This window comes from Dermacentor andersoni, chromosome 3 (assembly GCF_023375885.2).
Source record: "Dermacentor andersoni chromosome 3, qqDerAnde1_hic_scaffold, whole genome shotgun sequence".
NCBI classification, from domain to species: domain Eukaryota; kingdom Metazoa; phylum Arthropoda; class Arachnida; order Ixodida; family Ixodidae; genus Dermacentor; species Dermacentor andersoni.
Genome location: NC_092816.1, coordinates 142,082,244 through 142,109,391, shown reverse-complemented (window position 1 = coordinate 142,109,391; position 27,148 = coordinate 142,082,244). Strand labels below are relative to the sequence as shown.

At 44.5% G+C, this 27,148-nt stretch overlaps 1 long non-coding RNA gene across 1 annotated transcript; it reads right to left on the bottom strand.

Annotated features, from left to right (window-relative positions):
- Positions 1–15,342: 15,342 nt before the first annotated feature.
- Positions 15,343–25,850, bottom strand: LOC126525129 (uncharacterized). The gene is made up of 3 exons (XR_007598131.3): positions 25,769–25,850; positions 19,385–19,446; positions 15,343–15,660 (listed from the first exon to the last, which is right to left on the bottom strand). It is a non-coding gene; the product is annotated as an uncharacterized lncRNA (long non-coding RNA).
- Between the last annotated feature and the right edge of the window lie 1,298 nt (positions 25,851–27,148).

The window sequence follows — 27,148 nt, the reverse complement described above, 5'->3', positions numbered from 1 at the left end:
CCTGTGGTTCTGGAAAGGAAAGAAAGATGGTTCCCTTCGCATTTGCGTCGATTAACGAACGCTAAGTAAGATGACACGCAGGGACGTATATCCCGTACCTCGAATCCACGGAGCTTTGGACACACAAAATTGACGATGATCCAGCAGTTAACATCAAGGGTGCACGGTAGAGGGCCGTACAAATCAATGCCGATACGGTCGAAAGGCCGGGAGTGGCCCTGTTAGTTGGTGAGGTGGGCTCTTGCGGCGTTGGCAGTTGGAGCACGAGTGAACGTGCTGCTGAACGAAGCGGTACATTCCTCGCTAGTAGAATCGAAGCCGTAGGCGTGCATACGTCTTTACGACGCCTGCATGGGCGCATTGTGGATCCGCATAAAAAGTGGCACAGACATCGGGATCTAAATGACGAGGAGTCACTAGCAAATATTTACTGCCATCAGGTGCGGTGGCACAGGAGCTCTTAGCGGATGGCAAAGTGGCCAGCAGTGTGACGAAGCGAGCGGTCGGTAGTGCGTGGCGACGGTTGAGATAAATACCCTTGAAGAGAGGCTAACCAAGCATTCCTGCGTTGCTCCGCTGGCATGCTGGCGAATGCAAGATACGAAGAATCGCAGCTGGAGACAGACGGAGTACCATACTCATCCGGCAGTGGTGAGCGCGAAAGAGGGTCGGCATCCGAATGCTTACAGCCGACTGGTTGACAACATGGATGTCGTAGTCCTGTAGACGAAGCGCCTAACGAGCTAGGCGACCAGATGGGTCTTTTAGTAATGACAACCAGCACAGGTCGTGGTAATCGGTTACGACATCAAATGGACGGCCATATACGTAAGGTTGAAATTTTGCAATTGCCCAATTGTAAGACTCTTTTTCGGTGACTGAATATTTCGTTTCGGCTTTGGTGAGAGTGCGGCTGGCGTAGGAGACGACGTACTCTTAAAAGACAGACTTACGCTGGGCAAGAATAGCCTCGAGGCCTACTCCACTAACGTCCGTGTGGATTTCGGTAGGAGCATCTGGGTCAATATGGCCTAGAATAGGTGGGGATGTCAAAAGATTACATAATGGGGCGAACGCGTCTTCACAAGCGGTAGACCATGTCGAGATGCCTTGGCTGTTGGCAAGCAGCTGCGTTAAGGGGGCAATTATGGACACGAAATTACGCACGAATCGGCGGAATTACGAACATAGGCCTATAAAGCTACGGAGTTCTTTCAGCGTAGACGGCCTGAGTAACTAAGCGACGGCGCGAAGCTTTGCAGGGTCGGGAAGGACACCGTCCTTCCCGACAACATGGCCTCAGATGATAAGTCGATGTGTGGCAAGGTGGCACGTCTTCAAATAAGCTGCAGTCCAGCGTGTGAAAGGCAAGTCAGGACGCTTGCGAGGCGTGTCAGAGGGGAGCCGAAGTCCTTTGAAAAGACTAGAAGGTCGCACAGGTAGCAACGACACATGTGCCATTTGAGGCCTCTAAGAATGCTGTCCATGAGACGTTCGAAGGTGGCAGGCGCATTACAAAGGCCGATTGGCATCAGGTTAAACTCATATAGGCCATCTGGGGTTACCAACGCAGTCTTGGGACGGTCAGTTTCATTCATAGGGATCTGCCTGTACCCAGCTCGATGGTCCAAAGACGAAAAGAACTCTGCTCCTTACGAGCAGTCGAGGGCATCGTCTATACTGATAAACATCTTTTCGCATGATCTTGTTACGCCGCCTATAATCAACGCAAAGTCTGGTGCTATCGTCCTTTTTCTTCACTAACATAACTGGGGAGGCCCAAGGGCTCTATGCGGGCTGAATAATGCCACAATGAAGAATGTCGTTGACTTCACCACTCATACGGCGTTCCCTGTCGGACGCTGGCGTAGGGGTGCATGAGTGCCAGTGTCAATGTGGTGAACGATGGCGGACGTGCGGCCCAAGCAAGATTGCTTATTATCAAAAGACTTCCGAAAGCAGCCGAGCAGCTCCAATACTTGGGTACGCCGGGTAGGCGGGAGTTCGGAGTCAGTTGACGCAAGAACGGCCTCTAAGGAGTCCGGGACGTGTCGAACAAGGGACAATTGTCGTGCCACTTCTTCTCGCAAAACTGCTGTATTTGTTGCATTAACATTTTGGTGTCAATAGAAGCGGCGCCTACAGTTAATGCTGACGTTTTGGCCGTGTCAGAGCTCGGGAGGTGTGTAGAGATGCGCTGTTTCCTCAGCTCGTCGTAGCTCTGGCAGTACTGAACGACATCCGTGATAGTTTGGAGATGGCGTCGTCCTCGATCCCCTTCATGATGCGTCTGATTTTAACATCTTCGGACATAGCAAGGTTTATGCGACGGCAGAGATCGACAATATCCTCAATGTAGGACGTAAAATGCTCGCCCGATTGCTGGGCGGGACCGTGTCAGCGCTGTTCTGTGTGGAACTTGCGAACAGCGGGTCGGCCGAAGACTTCCGCGAAGCTCGTTTTAAAGGCCGTCAAGTTGGCAATATGAGCTTCGTGGTTGTAGAACCACAGCTGTGCCACGCCCGCTAGGTAAAAGTTGACGTTGCTGAGTTTGTCGCCGTCATTCCATTTGTTGTGGGCGCTCTCCCGCTCATACGAAGGGAACCACTCCTCGACGTCGTGCTCGTTCCTGCCGTTGAAAATGACGGCGTCTTGCGGTCTTTTACTCCTGAAGAGGCGACCACCGGTGGTGCGGGGGCACCTTGCTCTGGCCCGACGGCAGGCGTTGCCAAGACGGGGGGTAGAGTTACAGGATGACAAATGTAACAAGCTCGCTCCACCAATTGCCAGTACGCGTTTAAGGTTAGATGCGCTCGGCGTTTTATAAGAATGCACAGGAATAGACAGCGGCCGAACGGGGCGAGCGAGCGTACCAACAACGACCGTCTTATTCCTCTTCCTTGTCTGCTGCGGCCGGTATTTCTCCCTACAGTAGGATTAAAATCCCCTCCAGCGCTTGTTTATGGGTCCCGCATTGCTACAGTTGACTGGCGAAAAGGGTCCGAACCCCTCCTCAAAAAAATGGAGGGCGGCTGAGCCCCCCCCCCCCCCCCCCCCCCCGGCTCCCTCTGACTTTAAACAGTGGTTGAAACGTACATCGTTTTCTACGTGGTATGCGTGGCTCCAATGAATGTATACACTGTTTACTTCAGTTTGCTGAGATCTTGTAGTTTCTACATTACGAAGGGGATTAACCCTTCCATTTTTGCTTGCTTAGGGGAGTATGAGCCATTGGTGATGATAATAATTTCTGCTCACTGTGTGGCACGAAAAATGCCGACCACCGAGAGGCTCACAACTGCGCTATAAAAGTACTTTCCATCAGTCTAGCGACAGCGTTTTTTGGCAAAGAATGTTTGTTTTTAACATACAGTTATTTTAGGCTTTTCACACCATGTCGATACATTGCAAATCGTAAAGCGACGACATTCTTCGCACGTGCTGCCATTGGAGGCAGCCGCGGCGACAATGTTATTTTGTGGACCAGGTGCTTCGAGGGTTTTGTGTTCAAGGCTAGTGCAAAGGCATCAGGGCTACTGACACCGACACCTTTAGTGCATCATCCGCTCGTTGTATAACTTTTCTGCCCGCAGCACATTGGAGGTGTCATCATCGTTTTCACACCTAATATATTACGAACTCTAAAGGGAATGTTTTTGGCCTCTATAGAGCCATCTTATATCTACCCTTGAAAATTCGAAGTTCTTGCACTGTTCACAACACATTACCATAGCCTCGGCGTTCTTTGGCCTCACCGCACCTTGCGCCAATAACATCCTATATTAATTAATAAATCAATCAGTCAACCTCTCCTTGGCAAAAATTGAGAGCACTTGTACACGCCCACCCAGGTGACGCATTAACAAGTCCCAAATTTCGTTTCTTTAACGTCCTTTGCCGTCGGCATGGCAACATTAAGCCGCAGTCGGAAACAACAGGCCACTAGTCCGTTCTAAATGAATTTGTCGACTGCGAAAGAGCAAACATAATTGATGGCTCCACGGTCTGCAAGATGTGGTGCTGTACCCCAATGAAATCGCATTAGCTATCCATAATGGCAACAGTGAGAGAGGCAAGGACAAGATAGCAAGCGCAACCGTGCACGAAAATCTATACGACGTTTAGGAAAAAAATATAAAGAACCTATCATTCAATTTTAACACACACGCGAATGAACACATAGGAGAATCTTTGTGTGCTTGGAGGGGGGGGGGGATTTAATGCAGCGGAAAGACAGCACTGCAAGTTGCCACACTAATTGTGCTGAGTCAGGAAAGGACTGTTTACTAGAAAAAGTTCTTGCCTCTTTGCCTTTCGAAAGAAACCACACCATCTACTTCTGACATTGCGTGAGGGGCGCATGCTACTTCCTAAGTTAAGCCGTGCCTCATTTGGAGACGAAATAGTTTATCAAGGGGAATACAGCTTCTTATGAAAAGACCGATTGCGAAATTGTAGCGTTAGTTCAACCCATTGTTTTTGCATGATTCCGGCCTCTCGCAAAGAATCTAAACGTGCTTTGTTTGAACTGTGCACGATTCAGGAGAACAAGGAAACCATTCCTTCCAGCACAAAATTCTGGCTGGTGCGTGGAAACATACATCCGACAAACAACGACGTCAACGTTTTCTACCAGCGCCTTCGCAGTGGTCTTTCTCACCAAGATTGTTTCACGTGTGATGAATGTGCTCATGCTCACCTGGTGGAATCAATGAAAGTGCCAGGGTCGCATCTGGTCGCATCTCACCGTGCTATGCTATGCTATGGGCAGCTACAAATCACACCAGATGGCTTACAAGCAATCCGGTTTCAGTCACTCAGTGGTATTGCTCGAACGGAGGTGGTTGCTACGAGGGTTTCAAACGGTACGTCGCACAGGTCAGCGTCTCTCAAAGGCATGCCTTGGTCCTATTGCCACTGAAGACCTCTGAAGCGCATCAGTTGCTCCAAAAATGGCGCACTTCGAAGCGCGTCACTCCAGAGTCACGTGCATTAAGGCAGTAAAAGCGTACACCAATGTCCTCGATAGGATAGCGAAATACACGGCAAATAATCTTCGTAATCACTGAGGACGAGATCATTGCAGATCAAGCCAGGTAACATTTGTAGCATGAACACCGCTCACTTGACCAGGATTATCTTTCACTCATCAACACAATCATCATGAACTGCAGTGGTTCAGGCAAGAGGCGACTCGTTGCTGCTGGATCGCGAGGTAGATTTCACTGCGGGCTAAGATCCCATTAATTGCCCGTCCGATTGTTACTACTATGCATACGAATCTTATCCGCCGACGTTCTACTGTTTACTCCTACGACATCCTACTGTTTACTCCTGTTCGTCCATCTTTTGTCAACAGCTGGGTCGCATTTTTCAGACTGTGTGGCGCATTGCTGCCTCTGTAAATTGCTGTAATGTTGATGCTATTTGTTCAGCGTTTTCTTTTTCCTGAAGAAAAGTTAAGTGCAGGTAAAGCTTTGTTGTTCATCGCGAGTACTATTGTAGGACGGGGCGATATTTCGGGATAGCTGTCGAGCTCGGCCCCCGAGAAGCTTCTGTTCGTTGCGTGGATGACTGGCGCATTCCTTGCGGGGAATTTGCTGGAGAACCAAATCATGGTGTCAAGGAGTATCCCCGCCTACTCCTCTGAAATAAGAGGTGTGGATAATCTCACTCTAAAGCTTGACGATGGCATTGTGTTGCCGTGTATGTTGCATTACGTGGCGAAAATCTCATAACACAGGCTCACTCGAATATATCCTACTTTGAATCATAGAGAACAAATCAAATGGAGCAAGTCATGTATAATCTGTTTTTTTTTTTTTTGTGTAACACTTCTTCTTTATATGTGGTAGTTAAGATCGAAAGATTCTAGACTTTCTACGCACCTAATGCTTGAGTGATTGTACCTGCGAGATTTACGTATTATGTGTGCGACTACTTTCTTGTGTGTGCTATACTTGTGTTATTTTGTGTAAGGCTGTCAAGTTAGCTCATTCGATAGACACTGTTTAGTGTCTGTTGTTCATGATTTTCCGGAAAGCGGCGCTGAGTACTACGTCAAACCTTAATGAATTTTTGCCAGCAGTTCGCAGCATCAATAATTATGAAATATAGTGAATTCAATTGAACATATAATGAACTATGACAAATTCTTAATAGACATCCCCCTTTATCCCTGTAACTACTATGTCCAATAGCATCATACGTTATCATTAAAAAAATGGAATTTTACATAGAGTCTGATATGTTTCATATCAGATTATTGGACATGGATGTCATGAGGTATACGTGATTTTTCAGTATGAATGTGTGTAAACTATACGTTTAGGCATATCATATCATTTATGTCACTGTGGTACACGCCCATGCTGGAGGACTGCTCAAAAATGGACCCATACTCTGTTGCGCAATTGTTAAGTGGTGTAAATATTTAAAAAAAATGTAAGAAACTAAAAGGAGGCGTTGAATATGATGCCTTATTCTACATAGCTACCAATATTAACACGACAACGTTAAGGGCCCCCTGTCGCAGAAAGCCCGGGGTCAGCGACCGGCGGCAGGCGTCTTTCGAGCCAGAACTGCTGCAGGCATTATATAGGGAATTGAAGTTCTTCTTCTAACACCAAAGTTGCTCACACCTTGTCTTACATTCATGACAAAGTTATAGCTCGCAATTTTGAAAATGAACGCCCAAGCACAAATGTCATCAAACAAAACACCGGCAGAGCATGCCTTTTATGTTAGATATCATACGGAAATGTGAAAAGTGCTAACGAACAACAGAAGATCAGCCCAGGCAAGAGGCCGCGCCTTTACCAGAAAGCTCGCCTTCGTGCATAGCGATCGCCGCCAGCGTTTCCCAGTAAACATTACCAGACATTACGGTTACATAAGATGCAGTCGCCGGGATACGTGAGTAGCAGTCCGGGATTTTGTGAATGCTCTCGCCTTGAACTCTTAAGGCGAAGATTAAACGTCCTACAAATTTTGTGACAATATGCACAGATGTTATGCGGTACTTCATTCGTTGCTTACCAACAAGAGAAATGCGCTCACTGGCAGTATTTTGCAGGTCAACATTTTTCGATGTAACAGGCGGCGCATCCGGTGGCACATACGGGCATGATGTGGGTCAACAAAGGAAGAGAATAAAGGTTTTATTATTGTGCGCTATTCCATTAACACGTCGGCCTACCTTCCAGCCGACGCCACATGTACTGTTTCTACGTTGCAATTTATTCTTTGACTAAGCATAGCAAAGTTGCGTTCACTGGAACTAGACTGTCGGTCGGAATTAAATCACACTACTTGGCGCGTATTTCGTATAAACTCGCAGATAGACAGGAATAATGCATCGTTTTAGTACAGCCCAGTATATACTGCTTGTAACATGTAACGTCTAAGCGGTGCAATTTCTCTCAACTATTTTAGCCTAATTCGAGTTTGATTACTCACGGCCGTAAAGCTGCCCGTCGCAGCCTTTTGCTCGAACAACAGTGGACTGCTTCATTTCAAAAAAGAAAATAATAATAAAAAGCTGCGGCCAATGCATTCCAGAGTAATAGGTAAAGTCGCCGCAAAAGGCTTTAAAGGTATGATGCATTGACACGGGTATTACTCATCAAAAACCAGTGGATTTCGAGAGCATGGGCCAGAATGTGAGATAAAATTTTAGCGGTGGAAAACCATATTGGGCACCACCAGCGAGCGCAACATCCAAACCTTCTCTGTCGCGACAACAAGTGCGTGTCATAGAGCTACTTGGCGTTCGGCGACACACGGGCCACTAATTAGACGAGCGAAAGAGCCAAGTAAACCTATTGGCATTATTGCGACAGAAATATCCAAAGAATGGAATTCGGTTTACTAAAGGAATGAGGCGCTTCATGACGCATATTTGTATCAGTGAGAATGTCTACGTAGCGTTTGCTTAATTGCGTAATTCCACGGAAAACAGAACCTGCAAACAGGACATCTGCAGGGGCGATACAGACGTGCCACCCATAGCTATGCCCCTACTCGATTATGCGTGCTGTCCATCGTTGTGCCACGCCGGGGGATAACGCAGTTCCCGTGCAACAAATGTCTGTGGGAGACCTCGAGAAAGACCGCTTCCTCGGTGAAACCAGATTGCTGTCGCTCTGTCTCTAAAGTGTCTACAAGATACGCCCTCGGAGTGAAGAAATTTGACGATAATGTCAGCTCTCCGGCTTTCTTGGCATCCAGCCTTTGTCTGTTGTCAGTGAAGCTTGTGTAATCTTAGTGTAAGCGCGACGCGAATCGTGATGTACTTTCTGGAAGACACGCGGGCACCATCGATAACTCTGGAACCTTCGATGTTTTATGCATAAAAGACGACACGCTCGCCACGCAGGTAAGATTTTCTACATTCACCGACTGTGTTCGCCGTTATCGTTGGGCTTGACTGTTACTTGTTTTGCTGGGCACAAGTTCCCCCAATCAAGACTTAAATTTGTAACTCACAGTTTCGACACTGCGTTGCTCTTCCTCATATCTACGACGTGACAATATATATATTCCTTTAGCTGCTATTTTTATTCGAACACTGTTGCACCGTATAATAAGCTCGGAGGTTCAGTGCGTGGCTTGCCTCTTGGAAGAGTTTGTAGAGCATTTTGATATTGTGTGATTGCTTATTGCTCCTGGTTCTTTTTACGCAGGCTGGAGTGCCATCTGTATTAGAAGGTTTGCTTGTTCGTGTACTTAGTCCCGCTATATCTTGCTATACAAGATGATAGTGTTTGTAAATAAAAAAAATTATATAGGGTAGTGACGTCGACCCTCCTTATGGGTAGCGCCGTAGCCGCATGCCGCAGTGCTCGTTATGAAGTCTGTGGTATAGCAAAACGATTGATACATGGGTATGTTGATTATGCATTATTAGAAAAAACTTAGAGCTCTATAAACATAAAGGACGTAGAAAAGGAACACACACCACACGTACTCACTCACGACAGATGTTTAATGCACGAATGGAAAAAAATACATACAGAGAAAATGGACGCATCGCCCGTATTAAGATGAGGTACAAAGCAAGCATGCATCAAAGGCACGTGTTAACATCGATTAGTAAATTCTTTGCCATGCAGTAATATGGATGGCTGGCTTACACACAGTGTGGCGTTCTTGGTGGTATGATGGGCTTCCGAGATTTTTCGTGTGCTTTTGTTGGGGTGGTGGAACAAAATGGTCGTGTTTTCGGAGATGGGTTTTACGCGCACAGGATTGACATTGTGAGGCAAGATGAGAGGATGGCGTGCCGTTAAATGAATTGATGCGCTCTCTCATGCGCGTGTTGACACATCCGCCTGTTTTTAGCCGATGTACACTCGGCCGCAAAACATTGCGGGGCATGCGATCGCGTGGCGAAACGGCTCTCCACGCCTTCTAGGGGTGCCGCCCTGTTGTCGAGACCGACGCCTGCGCGCGTCCCTCCGTGACTGCAAGCGTAAATGTTTTTGCGCCTCCTCCTTGAGAGCCGGCAATATCCGAGCCAGAGTCTCTAAATTGCAATATGGGACGTAAGATAACTATAGTTATATAAGTTCATCAGGTGATCTTTTTAACTGTAGATCAGGCACTTCGACTTCATGTGCAAGTGATGTCCGCCTCTTCGAGTAAATCAACTCGAGAACTACGATTTCGCTATCTCCCAGTCAGTCAGTCAAGAACTTTATTGAAGTCCTGAGGAGTTTCAATCCGTTGGAGATCCCACGCGGGGAACTCCTCCGGCAGAAACCGTAGGTGACGCCCAAGTCGGGACGGGAACGTGGTGACGCTCCGCCAGTTCTTGGGCCCTCTGGACGGCCTTGAGTTGGAGTTTGAGGTCCGGGCTTTTGAGGGCTTCTTCGCATTCGGGCTCACTGGAGAGAGGGCCCTTTGGTAACGTGGTACGTTGCCATAGCATGGGCGAGAGTGAGCGATAAAATTCTGGGAAGTCTGGGCAATTTGCCGGGATTTCTGAGTTATAGTGACTTAGTAGGCCTCGTGACGGATACGAGTCCGTTTGTAGCATTCGAAACGAGGCCGCCTGCGCGCGTTTCCCACAAATGATTTTTTTAATTACTGAAAGTCTTCGCACAGACACCAGATGCAGCACTTCAACGTCATGACATCGTGACAATATGATCGAGGACCTTAACAGGAAGAGTGTAAGAGTGGGGTTGAAAATTAATAAGCAGAAGACAAAGATAATGATAAATAACCGGACAAGGAAACAAGAGTTCAAGATCGCAAGTCAGCCTCTACAGTCTGTGAAGGAGTATGTTTACCTTGGTCAGCTAGTCACAGGGAACCTTTACCATGAGAAGGAAATTCAGAGAAGAATATAGATGGGTTGGATCGCATACGGCAGACATAGTGAGATGCTGACTGGGAGCTTACCATTATCATTGAAAAGGAAGGTATACAATCAGTGCATTTGACCCATGCTGACTTATGGGGCAGAGACTTGGAGATCGATAAAGAAGTTTCAGAACAAGTTAAGGACCGCGCAAAGAGTGGTGTAACGAAGAATGCTAGGCATAACTTTAAGAGATAGACCAAACGGGTATAGACGATATCCTAATAGACATTAAGAGAAAAAAAAATGGCGCTCTGCAGGTCATGTAATGCGCAGATTAGATAACCGTTGGACCATTAGGGTGACAAAATGGATGCCAAGAGAACGGAAGCGCAGTAGAGCAACGCAGAAGACTAGGTGGTGCGACGAAATTAGGAAATTTGCGGGTGCTAGTTGGTATCGGTTGGGGCAGGACAGGGCTAATCAGAGGTAGCAGGGAGAGGCCTCCGTCCTGCAGTAGACATTAAATAGGCGGATGATAATGATGGCGACGATGATGATGATGCACCACATTCTACACAAATTACACTGTGCAGTTTTAGGATCTGATATCTCATAATAACCAGCTACCCGAAAAGCTTGTCATCGATAACATATCTACGCAAAGTGAGCGAGCACAAAATAACTTACGCCACATTTTTGTTTCAACCTGTAAGACTATTTATAGAGCAAGACAATCCGCCTGTACAATAAATGCAATTATGACACTATTAATAATTCTATGGGCGCATTTCTTCCTATATTTCAGATGTCATATTCTATACACTCTACGAACGATAACTGGACCATATTTGACAATAATTAGATAATCTCGTTAATAAGTTTATACCAAAAACAACGCTCCGCGCCAACCGAAAAAAGTAAATTTTCAAAAAAAAAAAAAAAACTTACGTGACTCGAAAACAAACAGAAATCTTTGCCTGGCTTTGTCTGGCCACTCAGCCAAACAGAGCGGACAGTCCTCTTCTTGGGGAAATATTTTGTGGCTGAAGGTGATTACCTGAAGGCTGTTCCAAATGCTCAATCCTTTTTTTCTCGCAATGAACTACCCAAAAGGCTTGCAAAGAGCCCGCGATAATTTTAGCAAATAAAAAACCCTAAATATGCGTGCATGGCATACATGTTAAATAGACACGCTGAAGTGGTGAGCAAGAGCCAGTGTTCTGACCTATTTAACGCAGTTCTTTTTCCATTATTTACTAATGAGACTTCTAATCCAGACTTTCCCGCATTTACTAATGAAACCGCGAGAATGCCACCAACGATATTCTTTGTAGATAGCATAACCTCCATCAGTGATAGCATCTGGCATTCATCATCAGCACGCATGAAGGATACTAATTCCAATGTTGAAAAAGCAATAAACACTTATCTGCCACGCATCTAACTTTGTCGTTTTCACACTAACTCTCTACAGGCATCTTATAATTCGACTGGAAAATCGGCAAGGTCATTCCAATTTTCAATACAGGCAAGACAGACACCCCATTGAATAATTGTCTTCTGTTATTAACGAATGACCGATGCAAAATCATTGAAATCTTCGTATACGCGCATATCATAAAATTCTTCAACCTAATCTGATTTTCTCATCCTTGTGAACATGGGCTTGGCAAAGGGCATTCTTGCGAAACGCAGTTGGCCATTTTTCTTCACGACCTGCACGTTAACTTTGAGAGTAGCCTTCAGACTGATGCGATATTCCTGGATTTCACACTCGCATTTGACACGGTTCCTCATAAGCATTTGCTTCGAAAATTGTCTAAGTCAAACTTACACTCGGAAGTACTCAAGTAGGCCGCCAAATTCTTGACTAAGTTGTCAATTTGTCTTCGTTATTAATGATTATTCCAACAGGCTACCCTCCGAACACTTCGTTTATATTTAAATGTATATTACCTATCCACCAATAAATGTACCATATAACATTGGTTTGTTTGCGTGATTGTGTAACCTATCGCACAGTTACCAACACACTTGACCACACATCCAACCAGAAGGACCTCAACAATGTAAGAGAACGGTGCGACCGCTGCCTAATGAACTTAAATCCTTACGAACATAAACTTGATTATTTCTCTCCACCTTGCGGGCTTCCACAGAACTATTGCGTCAAACATGAACTTGTGTCCTATTCTAGAGGCCATGACGGCCTCAGATATATATTTTCAATTGCTATTCTTGCAATAAAATTAGTCAGATAATTACAAATACCACGGTACCACTCTGTCTTTGATCTGGCCTGGCGCTTGCTCACTACTAACATAATTTCATCAGCTGCTAAATTTTTGGGATTTCGGAGAGGACATCTAGGTCTTACTACACAACATGTAATAGCGTTGGCATACAAGTTATTTGTAAGATCGAAACTTGTGCGTGCATCTTCTATCTGGAACCCGCATCAAACTTATGAGATTAGAAATGTAAGTGATTAACAAGTTATCACGCCCGCTGTAACATTCCGCTGATATGCAGCATTTTTGTCCGCTTGTGTGTGGCAAAAAATAAATACGAAGAAATATAGTCGGACATGCGGATAGAAATAATGTTTCTTGACGCGGTAGATGCAATATCACAGAATTCGCGTGTCTTGTGTAATACTAAGCTATAGCGCAACAGTTTACGGCAATTTGTATGGCAGAGCCGATGCCGCACTAAGTGAAACCATTTGAGGAATACCTGTCGATCGCGCCAGATGGAGTGATACCGTGCGCAATTATTACTTTTGACAGCACAACCTCAGTATACAGATGCGCACACAAATTGCATTAAAAATTCCGGCTCCATCCATCTTACAATAGATGTTAACGTTAATGCGATTAGCACAAAAGTAATGCAGAGACATAGCCTGCTCGCACCACCTAAAAGCGTCATGTATGCGGCGTGTGTGCTGTCTGGCTCCTCTCTGGCGGTTCTTCCTTCGACACGCTAAGCCATTTAGCGGCACGGTGAAGAAGTCCACGTGTGGCGTAAGCGTGAACATATAGCCAGGAAAAATCTGCTTTTCGATTCCGCCCCACACCGCAGAAGATTTAAAGAGTGCTTTTGTTATTGAAGAAGTTGCAGATACCCAGTGATGCAAGTGAGCATCAAAGAGCTTCATTGAAGAAAGGGACATACTTAATGACAGATATCCAGTGAGTCAACTTTGCACTAAGATTGTCACAGATTGCACACACCCAATGACCCCAGCCTAAGAATATTAGTGAAGCATGGCACATACCCAGTAGCACATTGTCAGGGACACAATTTCATGTTGAAGAAGTTTAACTTCGGCTCTTAACGAGTGGCACATTGCTGTTTTTGCCAAGTTAACATCAAAGAGCTTCGTTTAAATGTGGCAAATTCCCGGTGACCGAAGTTCTCCCGACGGTTGATTTCGAAGCCCTTTCGCTCAGCACAGCTAGCAGATCGAAGTGCTACCAATATGATGATGCGGTACCCAGTCACCCAGGTTGGCGGGAAGAGTGTGACATACAGATAAACCAATATGATGATGCGGTACCCAGTCACCCAGGTTGGCGGGAAGAGTGTGACATACAGATAAACAGCTCCCGAATGTGCCTGAGGTACTCTAAAAATGCCAATCGCTATAAAATCGTGCGAACGAAGCATTTGTGCAGCATCCAAAGCAAAATCTTTTACCACAGCAACTTTCCCCTCACTGGGTAGCTAAAAATTGACTATCGCAGAGGCTGAAGTTAGACATGGTATAAGTAAACTTTATTTATAGGTAATCCAAAATGACCCTCTGCCGACATGTCGGGAGGGTGAATGATTGAAACGGAAAATGAGAGTCTTTTACACAAGTAATTGAAACTCATTACACGTTTACACGAGCAAGCATGGCGTTTTGATGAAAGAACAGTAATTTTGATGATAGCAGATGAGCGAGGAAAAGGTTTTTACGGGTCAGGAAGTTAAAAACGCTTACCGGAAACGAGTAAAAATACACGTGGGTTAATAAAGCATTCCCGATGGATATTTTTAAGAGAAAGCGCAGAAAACGTCTACGCAATTGGAATTTGTCGCACCGAATAAGAAGTGTCGACTCACCTGTACAAGCAGCAGCAGCTCCTTCGGGAAAAACAGCGGTGGCACTGAAATGCACTAGTAATTGAAGGATAGGCCAGCGGCATGATGCCTCTGCACTATGGAAAGGAGATCAACGAATGTATATCTCAGCACAATAGATATCTGCCGTGTTATTGTGAAACTACAGAACATGAGCTGACGCACACCTATGAAACGAGATTGCCGTCAGATTTCCCGGCTTTGACATCGACGGGTATCGTTCGTCCTCGCGAGTAACTGCATTTTTCCTGCTACCTTCGCCCATACAGGAACGTATGCTTAGCGGGTACAGCTTTCATAGAGAAAAAAAAGCGAGAAAGAGTTTCTAAAAGCACATACAAGAGCAGAGCAAGAGAGAACTGAATATGTCTTCGCACCCCTGATCATAGTTCTCCGCACTAATTGCACTGCGAAATGAATCAGTTCCTGCTACATTGTCTATCCATCTGTATGGAATGTCGCGCGGTACAAAACTAAACGGCGATTTTATGTATTGCGATTTGTCTATCCTGACGCGAACGCCACCCCGTTCTTGTTTATTAACAACTACCATCTATAGCTCCATAAGTGAGTCACTATTTACTTCATTTGGCAACGGAGGCACTTTAGACTGCCGGAGGCAGCGTTGTTATTAATTAAGTGCAATAATCCTGGCTTGGATAACAGTATGAGCTGAGTAACATAGCAACCCATTGCTAAGGAGTAGTTACTCCTGTTCTGCCCTCTTTGAAGCGTTCTCTGAGGTTATGGAACATATTTGCTTGTGCTTGGCGTTTACTATGTCTCCATGAAAAGCCTAAAAGAAAGGTTCAGAGTTAGTAGATATGCACATTCATCACAATCATGTTTCGTGAACAGGCGCTATACAAAACCAAGACGAAATTATGTCTGCATACACGTAGTACTAAGCGCGAGGATGCTTTATTTGAACATGTGGCAGTGCAAGAACTTCGACAAAAGGCGCATAGTCCTAAGAACAGTGTGCGCATTTGAGTGCGAGAGAGTGCTTGTGGGGGAATTTTTATTTCAGAGTGCATCTCCACGTCAAGCTGACGCCGTATGGTCTTGGTTCCGGATGTCAGTTACGTCATGGTTGGTGTACTTTCCATTGTGTCACTCCCAGTGGAATTCTCGGAAGAACTCGTATCCTCGCTGGACATTCCGGTGATGGAATCCGAAGAATTTCCGCCTCCTCCAGAAATACTGGTGTCGTTCGATGGCTAGTTGTTTCACCAATAAAGCACAATTTAGGTAAGACAGTTCGGACAATGAGACACACCTCGCACTAAACACACCGGTTGTGTTGACATGTTGACATTTGATCCCCGTTAAAGAATATATATATATATATATAAATATATATATGTATATGTATTAGATTCCGCGGAGCATTTCGCACAATTGCAGCTGTGGGCGAGAATTGCTTAAAGCGCACAACGTTACCAGGCCGATAAATCGCAGCGTCCAGGTGCCCAATCAAAGAGTTTTAGTAATTGACATTTTCATCAGTTAATTAGGACACAGACCACCAGCAATGGTGCAGTGGCTCTGACTTTCTGCTGCTGAACGCCTTGCTGCAACGATAGCATTGCAATCGGGGAGAAATGCGAAAAGGCTGGTGGGTACTATGATATAGGTGCGCGCTAAAAACCCTTCAGTGGTCGAAACTTATCCGGAGCTTCCCGCTATGGCGTGTACCATTGCCCACACTTTACTTACGGATCTTAAGCAATACAATTTTATCTTTTTCGACTAGGACACACAAACTTGAGCATAATACAAATCATGTTCGTTTCGTAGGGATTATAAACCTCTAGCAATACAAATTTCCAGCTGTTCGTCCACCAAGCTTGCTGAATCTGTAGATTGGCCTTTTTGTTCATATAATCTCAAACAGCTTCTGTGAAGTTGTACATATATTTTATAGCATGTATTAGAGGAGGATTTAAATATATATCCGCGTAAAGCCGCCGTGGTGGGCGTAGTGCCCATGATGGTGCGCTGCTTACACGAAGTCGCGGGATCAAATCTCGACCGCGGAGGCAGTATTTCGATGTGGACAAAATGTAAAAACAAGGCGAAATATCTTGCCAGCACGTTTATATTTAATTACTGCATTTTTTATTATCTGCTTTATAGTTACTGCTTTGAATGCATGGTTGCAATTAGGAATTTGTATGAAATTGAAAGCAACCTAAAGCAGGCCTGTTTTCAGCCAGGTACTAGGGGCCCGTTTAATCTTTCGCACTGATAAAGAAAGCGCGGGAAATATGAAAAATATCACGTGACTAAGCATCCGCCGCCTATGAAGATGACGATGATTTATTGACATCCCCTTTGGAACACGTAAGTGACAAATAGTCACCTAGCCTGCTTGAGCTAATCCAGTATGCTATACATGCTTTTCATTCGGGCAATTCTGCAAGCGTGTCCTCCATCTTCTTTCTGTTCCCCAAAACTTCTCCATCTACCTTGAGCTGGTACCAATGCTTGCAACGAATCCGCTTCTATCAATCAGTTCCCTGCTTCTTTTCCCGCCCGCGTGAAGGAGCAACACCCTCAAGGAATCTCCAAAGAACTCAGAGCCAGAGCTGACGCTTTATCTAGCACGGCCCACCCGCGATAGCATGTCGCCTTGGTGTTGATAAAGGAAAAACGCCTTGACTAACTCTTGTGCAGCGTATTTGAGGGCGCCGAATTCAGTCACATTACAGCAGCGTGTTTAATGGCGCTGCATTCAGTCACGTGACAGCAGCAGTCACGTGTCATTTTTTAGTTGTCCCAGGCTTTCTTTACCAGCCAGCAAAGAATAAACGGGCAACATATTCTTTACTGAACACATGCCAGTTTTACTTTTCTTTCAAATACCTATGATTTCTTCATTTAGAGCCCGCCACTCACCGCAATAATTAAAATCCTGGCTAACTGAAATAAATAATACATTGAAGGGAATCAAGAAAGAAATTACCGGCGCCTGCACTACTCGACCATAAACAACATGGACATGGTTAACTTTGTATAAAATGGCCCGTACTTTTTTTAAGAACTCCATGCATCATGCCTGAGATACCCTGCATATCTATACAACAGTTTGCCTGTTTCCTGTTATATTGTACTGGCACGGTCTCAAAACCACAAAAAAAGAAGACTTGTTTTCAGACCAGCAGCTCCTTGGTCTAAGAAGTCTGCCGATTCAGCGGTAAATTCGCGCGCATTGGCTGGGGCCTCATTTTGAAAGGTGTAGCCTGTCCAATATTGCGGTAAAGGCGGGTGTAGCGGTCGTTTTGGCTGATGGGCGGAGGTGTAAACAGGAGCAACCTTAGTGGCGTAGCCAGATGGTGGGGCCGAGATGACGCTCTGCTCACTCCATTAATAGCTTGCGCCGCTGACTTCACTGCCGGTGTAAATATTCGAGGTGCCGTACCCATCTGCCCCTGCCGAAAATTCGCACCAGCAGATATAGAGGCTATATAGAGGCGCACCAGAGGCTATACTTAGAAACCACAATATTAGCTCTGTGTTTGCCCCGTTGAGCTCTTCGCCACCAGATGGCTGCACCGTTCTGACCACTCACGCTTACGCCCCCGCCCATCTGTCAAAATGTCCAAACCACCCGTGTTTGCTGTAGTAGCGGGAGCGCTAAAGCTCCCTATTTCGTCGGGCGGAGACACAGGCTGCTCTTGGAGCGGCCACGTTTTCTCCGGGGCATGATTTTCGATAGGAATGTCGCCGCGAGAATAGCCTGCTTTTATGTTATCAGGTATGTCACAAAGCAAGGCGCAAAATTGCGGTTGTGGCCTGCTGCGGCAGCAAACAGGCAATGGCGTTGCGCGGCTGATCTCGAGGTTATGAGTTCGGCGTTGGCTGCGGTGGCCGCATTTGACTACGGTTGATATGTGTTCATGCTCTTGTGCCTAAACATAGGTGCATTTAACGGAACCTTAAGTGGTAAAACTTATTTTGGAAACTTTTAATACAATGGTCCTGATAATCATAACGCGGTTTTGGCCCATAAATCCCACGAATTTAAGTATTTTTTTTTGCATTGCGGTTGTTGGACGGAATAGAAGGAGTAGGTTCTCACTTGTAGTCTGCCTCTGGCGTACGTCATTGGATGAACAAGCCACTGCTTACTATATTCGCCCGTTAGAATATTACCAGTGCCGTATTAACACTTTATTGTCAATGATGTAGCTGTGGTGGGTGACGTCACTGCATTTCGTGGCTTATAGTCATGCAAAAATTCGCATTTTCTCCGGCAATTATTACGGTGCTTTTTGAAAACTACTGTAAATATGAATGAACATTCTTCACTGAAGTGCACAGAAGCTTTTTCTCCTATTATAACCTAAATGTGAAATAATTTGAGAGCTGTGTACAGCTGCTATCTCAATTTACGATTTCACAATTTGTTGCTGAGCTTGCTGTTCCCTTTGAGTACAAATCTCGATGAAGAGTTAGCATGCAAGGTTGTGTGCAGTGGAAATTAGAACGCCCGTAAGAGGCGACGCTTGGCTTGGCCCAACATTCCCTAAATGACTCCCTGTGTCAAACTAAATCATGGGAGAGTACGTACTTATAGGACTGCACCTACGACTGTGGCGTTCGCTTATATTTAAGCACAAACGGTAGATTAATTGGTCCTAGTTTCTTTCCTGTTTTTCTTACTACGAAGGCACGGTTGGCGGATAGCGACTTCTTCATAGCGAAAATATTATCCTGAGTTGTTTTCGAGCTGGAACAATTTAACGCTCAATGCAATTGCCACATTGCTTTTTTTTTTACTTTTACTTGTACATAAATAAAGCACAATATATTGGCACTTCACTCTGCCCATTCACACCACACTAGGGGACTGTCGTTAAAGATAGATGCGATCAGAGGCCACCGGAAGGATCGTGAAATTTCTCGGTTTAGAAAATTTGTCACAGTCTTCACACTCACCGGAGGCATGGGAGGAGGGGGGTGTTCGCAGCCGGGACCTCCGCCACCGTGATGGGCGAATGCTGCAAGTAAATATATGTGTAGAAGTTCGTCCAACATTTGCCATACAGGTTGCAGAGCTTTTTTTTTTAAATATATGAGTTAATAGCTGACTAAAGAGCAAAAATGTGCGCAGTCAGAGCCACGAGAACGCGAAGCTATCGAGACAATCGCGCGGTCATTGTTGCGTGACGTAGTTGCGCGGCGTTGTTTGGTGCATAGCCCTGACTTTCTCATTCGGGCTTTTGCTTCGTCACTTCAGAAGTCCGCCTAAGCATCCCTGGTGATCTCGTCTCCCACCACTCTAATTTGTAGCAAAAGATTACCCGTGACCCCTTCCACGTGAGCGCGTTGCATGGCTTGATTATTTAATTGATGATTGAGTCTGTTGTGTTTGACTTGAGGTATTGTGCCACGTATGCATTGTGTGCGGGTTGCTCGACACGCTAGATTTCCATGTGAGCATGCGCTTGGTGTTATTGATGAGTTCATGCTGAAGTTTTTTTATTTTTACATGTTTGGTGCGCGTTGGGTGGGCTGTGTTCGAAAAACGTCAGAAAATCACGAAGCAGTCATAGTGCAGTGTATAAAACACGAACGACAGAAACTGAGCTAGTTGGTAAGGATTCATCATGCAAAAAAGGTGAGGCGTGCAGACAGGACACAAGAGAAAAGAAGCGGACAACACGAACACCAACTATCAAATGAAGGGAGCATTGAGGCGAAAGAAAGAAAGAAGACACAAAACTCATCTCTGCAACCTCTGGAAGGGTATCACCAGGTGTCAGTCGAGTACATGTGCCGGTCTATGTGAGAGATAGCTGTTAAGGCACTTAATCTCTTTCTTATGTAAAGTAATCGAAGGCTGACATACGCCCGCACTTCCACTATTATAGATATGCCATGCCTCTACCATAAGACGCGTATCTTAATTCTTGTGCCTGTACAATATCGCGCATTGATCTAACTCTGGCGTGCAGTTACAATCTTGGCAATGTAGGAAAAGATTAGAAGGCGATCCACCGGTTAAGGACCTTCTATGTTCCATTAACCTGTGATTGATACACCGCCCCGCTTGCTTTACGTAGAACTGGCCACAGCTAAATGGAACTTTATAAACCACACCCATACTATATTCCGTAAAACTGTTGTTCTTATTGTGCTTCATTGGACCAATATCTGTTTTTTTTTCCTTTTACCTGCTCCTTTTTCTTCTGCATGGGTGCGCATATCTTACCAAGCTTATTGGGAGCAGTGAAAGCAGAATTAAAATCCCATCTACTTGCAACTTTTTTAAGCCTGTGCGATAATGAATGAATGTACGGAATAGCCACTACTCTGTTTTTTTCCCATTATTGCTTTCTGAGTTTTGTGTCTTCTTTCTTTCTTTTGCCTCAGTGCTCCCTTCAATTGATAGTCGGCGTTCATGTTGTCCACTTCTCTTCTCTTGTGTCCTGTCTGCACGCCTCACCTTTTTTGCATATAAAACACGATTCCCTTCCATCGGCAGACTAGCCGAATTTAGTGGACTTTTGGCGTTTTGAAGTAATTTTTTACCTTTTCAGAGCATTCAAAACTAAACACGAATGCCGAAAATGGGTGGCGACGCCACCTTGAATCTCCCTTGAAGTTTTGTAGATTTTGCCAGAGCCGCAGGTGAAGCAGAAATGGCATATCCGTAAACAAAGAATGATATTACATTTCTAAATTAAATTATGTGGTTTTACGTGCCAAAACCACTTTCTGATAATGGGGCACGCCGTAGTTGAGGACACCGGAAATTTAGACCACCTGAGGTTCTTTAACGTGCACTGAAATGTAAGTATACGGGTGTTTTCCCATTTCGCCCTTATCGAAATGCGGCCGCCATGACAGGGATTCGATCCCGCGACCTCGTTTTCAGCAGCCTAACACCATAGCCACTGAGAAACCACGGTGGGTGATATTACATTTCTAGAAAACGCTTTCGTCTAGAAAGATTTCAGTACATAAAGCGGCTTGAGCTCGTTGAGAGTTTGTACCGAGGTTTCAATACGAAATTTAGGGATATCCCAGAGGAGGAGGAGCGCACGGACTCTTGTTACAAAGTTCAGCTGTTTTAGGGCCGTGCATTGGTTTAACATTTTTTTCGGACACGATCTTCACCGTGTAATTGACGTACCCTGCTCGTCTGTTTGCAACAACCAAATATAGTGAGGGACCTTTTAAAGGCTTCGCTCGCCGGTGGTGTAGACACTGCGCAACACATGGAAGCTGGCCAAGCTCCACCATCAAAATAAAATAGAAGTAACAAACTACGAAATTCCGAATGGTGCAGCTCCTCTTTTATTTATCATCGCAATACTAGGTACCAGTTCCTTTACAAAAAAAAAGGATATATAAATGACGCTTAGAACGACAGAAAGCGGAGCTACTTGGTAAGGATTCATTATGCAAAAAAGAGGTGAGGCGTGCAGACAGGGCACAAGTTTCCTGTCTGCACGCCTCACCTCTTTTTTGCATAAATAAATGACGTCGCGAATTGCTGACACGTTGACTACCGATCGGAGCTTTGGCGAATCCACGATATTTTTCAGCAGTGCAGCAGCCTTAGCAGCCCCGCCAAAACTCGCGAAGCCTGTTCAGTTCCTGTACAAAATAAATAGGTCAGACTTAAGTAATTATTTAGTACAACAGAAAAGAAAACAAGGAGTTCGTTAGTGCTACTTTTTGTTGTGCCAATCGGTTATTCACGCATGGCAGTCGATTAGGGTCGGTAAAGTGATTCCGGACTTTAAAGCAAAAATTCGGCAGGTGAACATAATAATGCAGACTCCGAAAGACAGGATAACCTGCACTGACAAATCTTCGTCAATATTGTGACGCGGTGTTTTGCAGTAATCTCTTTCTTGGCGTAGAAGAACGCCTGCAGGACAAACTTCTTTTTGGTCTATCTGTCCTTACGCGTACGTCATGTTTAGCGAATGTGATGAGCAATAAATAATCACCGCCTGCCCGCTTGTTTTTAGGATACGTTTCTAAAGGGCAAGCTTTCGGCGGTAATTTCGGCAGGACAGCACAGACTGCAAGAAAAAACAGCGGTTCACTTGTTCTTACAAAAAAAAAAAAACTGCTTTGTGCTATCCACTTGGAAGTCAAATAACCCAGCTTACTGAAATTCTGTGCTTAGCGGGTCAATCATGTCAGAACCTCTAAATGTCTTGTTAATGCCTGTGTGCTGCAACTACAGCTTGGTGGACGAGAGTAATTTACAGAGCACCTGCAGCGCCGTCGTTATTGTGCGTCTACTAAAGCAGCTGGAACGACTGCGTGACATGCGGAAGTACGCATTGACTAAATAGGCTACATTTATAAACATTTATCGGTACGCTAAGACGGCTAATAAAGTGAGTTTTCAATTCGGCGACCTCGGTTTGTTCCTACGGTTTAAATTTTCTTAGTTGGGCGGAGGTATGTTTCTCAGATTATAGGCATAACTTCCTGATTTGCTGAAGTCAAATCTACGTTATTGCTTTTGAGAACCAGATGAATGTATCATCTGATGTGTCATGTATGCAGACTCAACGTGCTATAATGCAGGAAATTTTCGTCTAAATCTTCGATCATAAAAATTCTAATTCTCTGCAATTCTCTGCGAATACCGAATCAAGGGACGTACCTGCTTGTTTGCTTATATTGTGCCGGATTTATAGCTTGGTGATACTTTGCATCCAAGTGCTGATAGAGGTAGAAATAGCGGAAAAAGCAAATATCCGCGCGGAGTAATATTGATTTATGTTAGCATGGTTTTTCAAAGAAAAATGTCATCACTGTCTCTAGTTTCATCATGATCATCATCATGATCATCATCATCATCATCAGCCTGGTTACGCCCACTGCAGGGCAAAGGCCTCTCCCATACTTCTCCAACTACTCGGTCATGTACTAATTGTGGCCATGTCATCCCTGCAAACTTCTTAATCTCATCCGCCCACCTAACTCTCTGCCGCCCCCTGCTAAGCTTCCCTTCCCTTGGAATCCAGTCCGTAACCCTTAATGACCATCGGTTATCTTCCCTCCTCATTACATGTAATGCCCATGCCCATTTATTTTTCTTGATTTCAACTAAGATGTCATTAACTCGCGCTTGTTCGCTCACCCAATCTGCTCTTTTCGTACCCCTTAACGTTACACCCATCATTCTTCTCTCCATAGTTCGTTGCGTCGTCCTCAATTTGAGTAGAACCCTTTTCGTAAGCCTCCAGGTTTCTGCCCCGTACGTGAGTACTGGCAAGACGCATCTATTATACACTTTTCTCTTGAGGGATAATGGCAACCTGCCGTTCATGATCTGAGAACGCCTGCCAAACGCACTCCAGCCCATTCTTATTCTTCTGATTATTTCAGTCTCATGATCCGGATCCGCGGTCACTACCTGCCCTAAGTAGATGTATTCCCTTACCACTTCTAGTGCCTCGCTACCTATCCTAAACGTCTGTTCTCTACCGAGGCTGTTAAACATTACTTTAGTTTTCTGCAGATTAATCTTTAGACCCACCCTTCTGCTTTGCCTCACCAGATCAGTGAGCGTTCATTGCAATTCTTCCCATGAGTTACTAAGCAAGGCAATATCATCAGCGAATCGCAAGTTACTAAGGTATTCTCCATTAACTCTTATCCCCAATTCTTCCCAATCCAGGTCTCTGAATACCTCCTCTAAACAGGCTGTGAAAAGCATTGGAGAGATCGTATCTCCCTGCCTGACTCCTTTCTTTATTTTGATTTTGTTGCTTGGTCTCTCTCTGGTCTCTCTCTGTATTTTTGCGAGAGGCAACATATTCAGTTTCGCTTTACTGTTTTTGTCTGAGATTAATATTTTCTAGGACCGCCTTCGGTCCAGCTCGCAAGAATTGAAGAAAAGTAACTGCCGTCAGTCCCTAAAACATTAGCACTTGCTTAAAGCTGTGGTTCGATGGATTCTAAAGTCTTCATTGTGAAAGTAAGAAACATTACTGAAATGCGTAACTTCAGATGCAAGGCAAATTGATCATGACATCTTTGTTTAAAACATCACACATTGTAATTTTCTTTTCCCGATCATGCTTTTAGCGTGAGGCTACGTGCATAGAGACAAGAAACAATATGCGCGCCATGTTTTCTTTTTTTTTCTGAAAAAACACTTATACAGGGCCGCCACAATGAAATCATCAAAATAGAAAAATCAGTGAAAGTAAAAAGACATTGTTGTGAGTTCATTACACCACATGCAACCACTGTCAATTCGACGTCATATCAAAAGTACCCGTCCAGTTCTGATGATATTGCCACGAGCCAAAGTAAGTATTCGTTATTTTCTAATAATATAACTCTTTATCAGCGATGGAAATCAACGGCACATTTACTCACATATTACCGTATTGTGCCATCTCGGCAGTCTAAATTACTTCCCTTGTGCTTCTTACGCCACTCTTGTAAACAATTACGCTGCACTTAAAATTCTCTAAGTCTACGTTTACCTTTCCTTTTCAAGCTTATTGATGATTAGTCTGCATCTATCCCAAAGACCTATTTTTCTTCTGAGTAATTTTGTTGAATTTTAGAATACCGATTTAGGTGCCACATATATATCCCATGCTGTGAAAGGTAGGCAAGAAGACTGAACGGACTTGAACCATGTACTAACTTTAAGGTCTCTGGACAAATTGTCTAGCAAAGGCTGGTGTACTAACTATAAATTTTCTCTGTGTGAAAAGTGCACAGAAGTGCAAATTCGCTTATTTGTTTCATGTTACAAGAAATCAAAGGTGCATACTAAGCATTAGCGAAGGTTCGGGGTTTTTTCAACGCAATAAACAAACCACTACAAGTATAGTTAACAATCGATACCTGAATTAAATTCATTTAAATGTTTATTTCACTTTTGCTGAGCTACAAAAATGTATAATCGAGGAACTTCGGAAACGCAATTTACAACAATAACAGCAGTGTTTTTTATTCTTTCACGAACAAAGAAATACCTATTCGCTGTTAGAAGCGCAAGGATAAATGTTTATTTTTGAATTGAGATAATTTAGGCACTTTAACTGCTTAATCTGTTCAAAGGTAACGGGAAGTAGCAGCAAGCTGGTGCCTCAATTCTGTACACGTGATCTTGTAATTAACACTTCCTACTTGCAAAAGGAAGTACAATAAGGAATGCGTAATAGCACTTAATTTCAATAAAGAGACTGAACGAAGCATACGAATTAGTGGGTGAATAAGAATATTGTAACTGCATTCAATAGAAAATTCATTTTGGTATACTCAAAAGATAAGGCCCAAATTCAATCCCTAGAAGTACAGAATAAGAATCCCTTAGATACATGCCTACGACGACAGCTGTGAGCGCTACCACCAAGAAGATGCCAAGTGTATTCATGCTGAAGCGACTTCTTCTACAGGATTCCTAGCCTAAAGAGGAAGAACACCTACTTATATATGCTCTCACGGTAGCATATTTTTTTGCGCGCTTCCGCTTAAATCATGTGACGATATCACGTACTATTCCACGTACTTATCTACGTCGCAGTAAAATTACATTTACCTTCGCGTATGCAAACAGCGAATTCACTTGGTTTCCGAAAAACAACCAACTTCCTGCAAATGCCTGAGCTGCGCAGCTATGCCGCAAACATGTTTACGCACTTGACGTGACGCACCCATGTGATCCTCATATGTTGCGCCGTAAGCTGCCAACCTGAATAAATGAAAGATTGCTAGAACCACACGGTCTTTTCCGCTGAGAAGCCATCCCATTTATTGCACCATATATGACATCTGTGGGAAAGAGACGCAACCACTTAGTCATGGTTTATTTGCCATATCGCTCCTAGGAAAAATTTTGTAATCACAACACATGCAGCCTAAGCCCATTAAAACGTGATATCGAATGACAGGTTGATACCTTGCAGTAAGGTTGGTTGTAGCTCTCAGTTTGGAAACTCAGATGAGGCAATCAAAAATTCATAAAGGTATACACTAAACAGTGCAGAGGGTGGTGGTTCTAAACTATTGTTTCGTTTAAAGGCAAATGAAGATTAGTATATTACCGCCGTTCCTCATTTTGACATACTGTTTTACTCATTGTGCATTGATAACACGTCGATATGAGCGTTACAGGTTGACCCCATATATTAAGAATGCTATCCCTATAGGATCTTCAAATATTGATAACGTTGCCGTCTGGTGTGCTATTTACTGACTCAATTTTATCTGCACAGCTCACTCAGCTTGTGTATGCCAATAATTCAAGTTGCGAAATCAGTGCGACGTTACATTGTTCTGTGCTTTGTATGACATCGCTGTATAGTATAGTAATATTGCGGCAGTGCGACCCCTCGGCGTAAATTGATACCGTGAACAACAAAAGGGGATGGAGGGGGCTGCTAGTAGCAGCCTTACTTTCTTTTTCGTGGAGTGGCCGCAGGCGGGAATTGACAAAAAATGGCACCATTCAAGGCTTCTAAATCACGCTGTACCGTGCTGTACAATGTTTTCGAAATGTAGTTATACGGAGCGAGCCGCACTACACTCTAAGAAAAGAAGGAGTGACCATTGCTCCCTCAAAGGAACAACGGCGATGTCTCCTATGTTGGTATTTTAACGGGGTAACTTTCTTCCCTCATGCATGGGAGAAACAGTTGCTCTCCCTTCAAAACCAAGATGGCTGACGTCAGGCAAGCGAAGCCTGTAATAAGATTATAGGCT